This window comes from Mercenaria mercenaria, chromosome 2 (genome assembly GCF_021730395.1).
Source record: "Mercenaria mercenaria strain notata chromosome 2, MADL_Memer_1, whole genome shotgun sequence".
Classification (NCBI taxonomy): domain Eukaryota; kingdom Metazoa; phylum Mollusca; class Bivalvia; order Venerida; family Veneridae; genus Mercenaria; species Mercenaria mercenaria.
The window spans coordinates 5,942,720-5,948,719 of record NC_069362.1 but is presented as its reverse complement, the minus strand read 5'-3'; the positions used below and the strand labels follow the sequence as shown (position 1 = coordinate 5,948,719).

Genomic DNA, 6,000 nt, shown 5'->3' with positions numbered 1-6,000 from the left:
ATACAAAGACGATATTACAAGCCGCCTTCTTTGTTGCTATGATACATAAACTTGATGGATACATTTTATTCTAACCTTGCCAAAGCGAAAATGGACATTTCAGATGAACCTCTGCTAACATTGTTGTTTGTTTTTCTCCTGTGAAATAGTTTAAGGTTAGAATAAATGCATATGCCTGTCAAATCAAGTAAGTTTATCATACAAATTGTATTTAAAAAAACCAAAACATGCTGGCCTTTATTTCACTACAGATGGGTGCCGTTAAACAATATGTGCTTTGTCTATGTGAATCTAACTTATCATGTTTGATAATGTCCTAAAGGCTAAATAGTAGGCATTTAACTAGAGCATTTTATTTTTAAGGGAAATAATTGTGGTCTGACTGTATTATTTTGAAAATCACAGTTGAGATTTTTTTATGTGTGCACCGGTACAGTTTTGTGGGGAAGCGAAAGTTGCCATGGAATTTTGTCTTCTTCTAAAAACAAGGTAAGTTGACAGTTTTTGTTGAAATATATATCTGATAGCTGACACATAGGAGAATGTTTTGGTTTATATCCATCTTACAGATTTTTTTGAAAATGAAGAGAAACAGGGGGAATTCTGTAAATTTCTTCTTATATGCAAATGAGCTGAAAATGTATTGAAATGACTAGATCAGAAGTTTATGCCTTTCCAGTAAGTTTTTCCCTACCTTTGACGATAGTTATTAAAAAGTATAGATATCAACCTCTTTGTTGATATTAGTACCTAAAATTTTCAGCCTGTGAATAGCTGTGGAAATTTGGGACTTCCTTTTTTTGAAGATATAAATAGATCTAAGCTATATTTAGACTAAAGTTTTTTTCAGTATAACAGCATGTAGAGAACCCTTACATACAGTCAAATATTCTTGATATTGCAAGGAAATAAATGCATTTTTCAAGTGCTTGCTGTTTCTTATGTTGTGCATACTTGATATAGGTCATTGTCAATGTCAACTATCATTATACTGACATTTGAAGTTGTTGTTTTTTTCTAAATTACCTCCCTTATATATGCATTTTTCTTCATTCATTTTATTGATAATTACTTCCCTTTATGTTTAGCAAAAATTCTCAGATTGCATTTAATTAACTCCCTTTATTTAACATGAAAAATTCTCTTGTGTAATGATTATTTGTATATTTTACTTTCAGTGTCTGATACATGTAGTTGCAGTCTGTCTTTGGAAGCTGTAGAAATAACAAGAAAGGGACTGACATAGTGGTATAGTTTGTTATATATGAAGTTTATTGATGGCATTCATGTCATGATGATATCATTAAAGTATAACATACATTGGTTTTCTGACAGTCATGTGTTATTACATTTGAACTGAGACTGTTTTATAATCAGGTTCATGATATTTTTTAATATACATTGTATACAATAGTTGCATTTTTTTCAGTATTAATTGCAGCTTTATAAATTAGAACACTTCAGGTTCATGTTTGATATAGTTTATTAATGATTATAATTTTAATCATACAATGAGTTATGAGATATTTTATTAACTTTAATATAATTATATTAATATATGTAAAAAGTCTGTATTAAATGCATAGGTCATCTTTTGTACAAAAATAAAGGAAAAAAATGTTGTATAATTTTCATTTTCAGTTTTGGTAGGGAAAAGTTTGAGTATGTACATGTACAGTTGTTTGACCTGTCTTACCCTGTGGCAGTCCAAGCAGATGTTACCATTATGAAAAATTCAGGAGGTATTATGCTTTTGTATGTTAAACAAAGGTCTCAAAGCATTTATAATATGCTGTATGGCTACATTCTTGCTCCTGAGATAACTGTACAAGACAGCTATAAGACTGACATTCCTGACAAGATGTGAACCTTCTGGACTTTATGTCAGCCTGGCATAAACATTTCTTTCCTGTAGCTTTGTGTATCCCTCAATTTACTAAGTACATATCTCCATTCAAAATAATGATAGTAGATATGGTTTAGTAATAAATGTGTGGTAGCTTTGTAATGTCAACATTTCAAAAGTAGAATGAACATGTACTTTGAAAATAAATATTGAAATACAAATTTCAGTATATTGTATCAGTCAGCAAAAACATGAAGTACATTTGTATCTTTGTATTAAGATAATTAAAACAATTATATTCAAATGCTTTGACACTGATTTTATGTTGAATTCCTAGAATGTGTGTGAATTAATGTTTTACAATATTTCAGAACTTGAAGACAATGGTTAGTGCAGAAGGGACATAAAAGTTATGATAAAAGTAACAGATATAAATAAGGTAAACTATTGTGATAAAAAGACATGGCCAGTGCTGCACATCACAAAGGCAATATTTGAATTTAATTTTTTCTCACTTATGAGTTCTGTAAAGCTGATTTTGCAATATATATAAAATGATTAGGATTATTTTTTTACTGTGATCATTTTTTCACATGATTTTGTCAAGACTGACAATTTGTTCATTGGAATAAGATAGTTAAAGGCGGCATTGTGTCACATAAAAATATGTCTGCATAGTTGCCTAACATTAAATGTCAAATTGTAAACAAGGAAATTCTAAATTTGGAAAATCCTTTGTTGTTTTTCTTCATTTAGCTCAGTTGAAGGAGATGAAGTTTGAAGCAATTTTCACAGTACAACCTCTCCAGAGTAGCTCACTCTGAAGCAAAAACCTCTCTTTAACAACATCATGAGAATTTCCCTAAGCTGAAATATAACTATCAAATTTACTTCTCCAGAACAACAACCTCAAAATAACTAAAATATTGTATATCCCACAGGGTATTGCTCTACAGAGGTTGCATTGTACTTATAATATCTATGATTTCAAATGCTTTAAGAAAAACAACACTTTCAACAAGGGGAAAAGTGAACATATATTACTCATAAGGTGAAGTTTTGGCAGTTCTCAAGTTCATTGTTTTTGCATGCTATATAAAAGCACTTTAGGTAGTTTATCATTATTACATCATATACTAATCAGTGGTTGTAGGTTGTTGTTGGAGGTTTTAGGGTGAGATCATAGGTGAACATCATCAGATTTATCTGTTTATTTTTTTCACCATTTTATTGAATATGTACATTGAATGTTATAAAATATGCAATCTTTTCAGACAGTCCTATTAAATAACTTGTCATTTAGTGGATCTAAGTATATGTAAAATTTAAATAAAGCAGCAAGCCAAGTAGCAACAAAATCTTGCTGCTTAAAACAGGTAATTCCTTAGACAAGTTGAAATTAGACAAAATGTCAATTTGTAGAGTTACCTGACTTGCTGCTTGATAATATATTTCTAAGATTAGAATATCTGCAAATGTCTAAAATGATGTTATAATTGTTTTAAAAACTATCATGTTTTATTCTCTTTATGTAATAAAGTTTTACATTTGTATTTCCAGAAGTGCTACAAGTGTGTTGTCATGTGAAATGGAATTTACCCCAACTGTGCTGCATGATGTATATTCAAGTGCAAGACAGCCATGCACCAGCTGTAAACTGAGATGGACCCATATAATAAATATGTTGACTTTCCTATGTATTATCATCTGTACAGAATGTGTTCATGACAAGACTGTATACATGTATTGTTAAATCATTTTTTATTTCCATTATTGCATGCATGTAAGAAGCAAGCATTTAACAATTGCAGTCATAGAAGTGTTAAAATGTGATCAATCTAATTTAAAGAAACACATTTAATTGGACTTTTTAAGTTTCATAGTATTTTTGGTGGGGATTGACCCAGTCATTCAGCAACTTATACAGTCTGTGTGTCATTTCTTGTATGTTATAGTTTTCTTAATAATACATTAAATGTCAAAGTTATGGTAAGACGAACTCATTCATCACTAAAGTCTTGTAGATTAATGTTAAAGCAGTTCAACATTTTACCATAAGTTAACTAATATTCTATTTAACCAGAGTTGTCACATATTTTCATATAAATATTTGTATAATACAGTCTAATCTACATATGATGTACCACAATTTTTTAGTTATATTTTATGTTGATATTTTATGTTGTTTTCATGTCTCAACATATAATTACTAACATCAAAGAATCTTAAGTATTTTACAATTTGGTTGGTATAAATGGTTGTTTTGTTTATATATTTTTTTCCATCCAGGAGAATAAAGAAATATACATTTCAAAATATTCCATCATTCCAGATAAGTACACTACATAATCAAGATAAAAGAAATAAGAACAATATATGTTGGTGGAATTTTATTTTCAAAAATTTGATACACAGTCTTTGTAGTATTTACTTCTTTAGCTATGTTGGACTGAAATGGGAATAACAACATACTTTAATTTTTTGTAGTCATAAGTTAATATGGGAATTATTAACTTAACTTAACTTAAAAAGATTTTATCTCACTGTTATGCCATCTGAGCTTTAATATTTTTCAACATTGTCATTGGCAACAAGGCTCAAAATTATTTGTTGTGTATACCTTGCATTCATGTGTGATAAATGCTTTTATGGTATTCTTTAATATAATTTATGCTTTTCATCTTACCATGGATTAAAAAAATATAAATTTATTTGTCTGAAAATTAAGGTAAAAATACTGACTGATTAAATTGCAATATAAGAAAGCTTATTTGAGATAAAGGGAGGTAATTCCATAAAAAATATATGTAGAATGTAGATGATAAATGTAATGAAGGGAGGTAATAAAATATTGTGAAGTTATTAGTCTTCATTTCTTTGATGAGCTAATTAATTGTTTTACATTTTGGTTTATTAACTACAAGTATGACCTAACATGTGTACCTGTCCTGAAGGAAAATAAAAAAGGTTGTTTGATGTCCTTGTACTGTTAAGTTGTTCCTGTATTTGTTTACATTCCATGTCTGAATGAAATGAAGAAACAGACTTTAATGAGGGTATCCCGGGAAAATACCTAAGTTTATTTTTATATCAGCAAATTTGATGAGATAGTCATTCAGGAGTTGTCTATCCTATTTCCAAAAATGCTATGGGGACTAAATTTTTTGGAGTAAATATGTCTTTTAAAAAATAACACACAGCATTTTAATATTGTATATATATTATCTGATGCACTTAGCAATATATATTTGGAGTCAAAATGTTAAAAATTCCGGTTTTAATTTTTTAGTTACAATGTCTATAAATAGTAAAACACGGTGATGAATTATACCTTCTTTATTACACTAGCAGTTGGTCTGACTTATTTCACTATGCAATAGAATTGTTTTATTCTTCATTGCTTATCGTTGCATCTGGCGCTATGACAACGGTAATAAAATGCACACGTTACAGCATATGTTGAAATGTTACTACAATTATAGTAGTGCCATTTCAGATGCCATTGTGTTGCTATTTTGTACACTAATTTACAATTCACTACAACTGCATAAGAACGTGTGATCTGATCTGGTGTGACATTGATAGAACATATAAGTTTACCGGTATAATATCACACATTATTTTGGTGTGTTTCCTTTCTGACAGCTATAATATTGAAGAAATTCTATTATAGTTAAAAATACCATTAATCTTGACTGTGTAAATTGACAGCATGTAACTATGTAAAAAGAAACTGTCAGATGAAGTGAAAATAAAAAATCCGTGATGCCAATGTCAATGTATAGAAAACGAATACGTTGACATTTTGTTCGAAGCATGTCTCAGTGTAAAATGAAATTTGCATAATTGCTAATGCCATCAAAATCAGTTACATTTTCATTTTTTCATGGAAATACTACACGCAGAAAAGGCAGTTCATTGCTAAAATATATTTATATTCATTAATAGAATTGATAACTTGTTAAATTTACTAAAGCATATATTCGGCCAGATTGATACTGATACATGTAAATGAAATACGCAGGATTTCACGACAAGGATTTGTGAACAGCCGTATATAATTATTTTGCACTATATACGCTATATGGCTGCCTACAGCTTGTAATTATATTCTTATACTGTACTAGAGTGCCTTATTGGTCTCGAACAAGGGT

At 29.4% G+C, this 6,000-nt stretch overlaps 1 long non-coding RNA gene across 1 annotated transcript; it reads left to right on the top strand.

Moving 5' to 3' along the window:
• Positions 1 to 333: 333 nt before the first annotated feature.
• On the top strand, positions 334 to 4,822 carry LOC128550244 (uncharacterized). The gene is made up of 5 exons (XR_008368175.1): positions 334 to 489; positions 1,179 to 1,248; positions 1,642 to 1,742; positions 2,218 to 2,285; positions 3,407 to 4,822. It is a non-coding gene; the product is annotated as an uncharacterized LOC128550244 (long non-coding RNA).
• Positions 4,823 to 6,000: the final 1,178 nt, after the last annotated feature.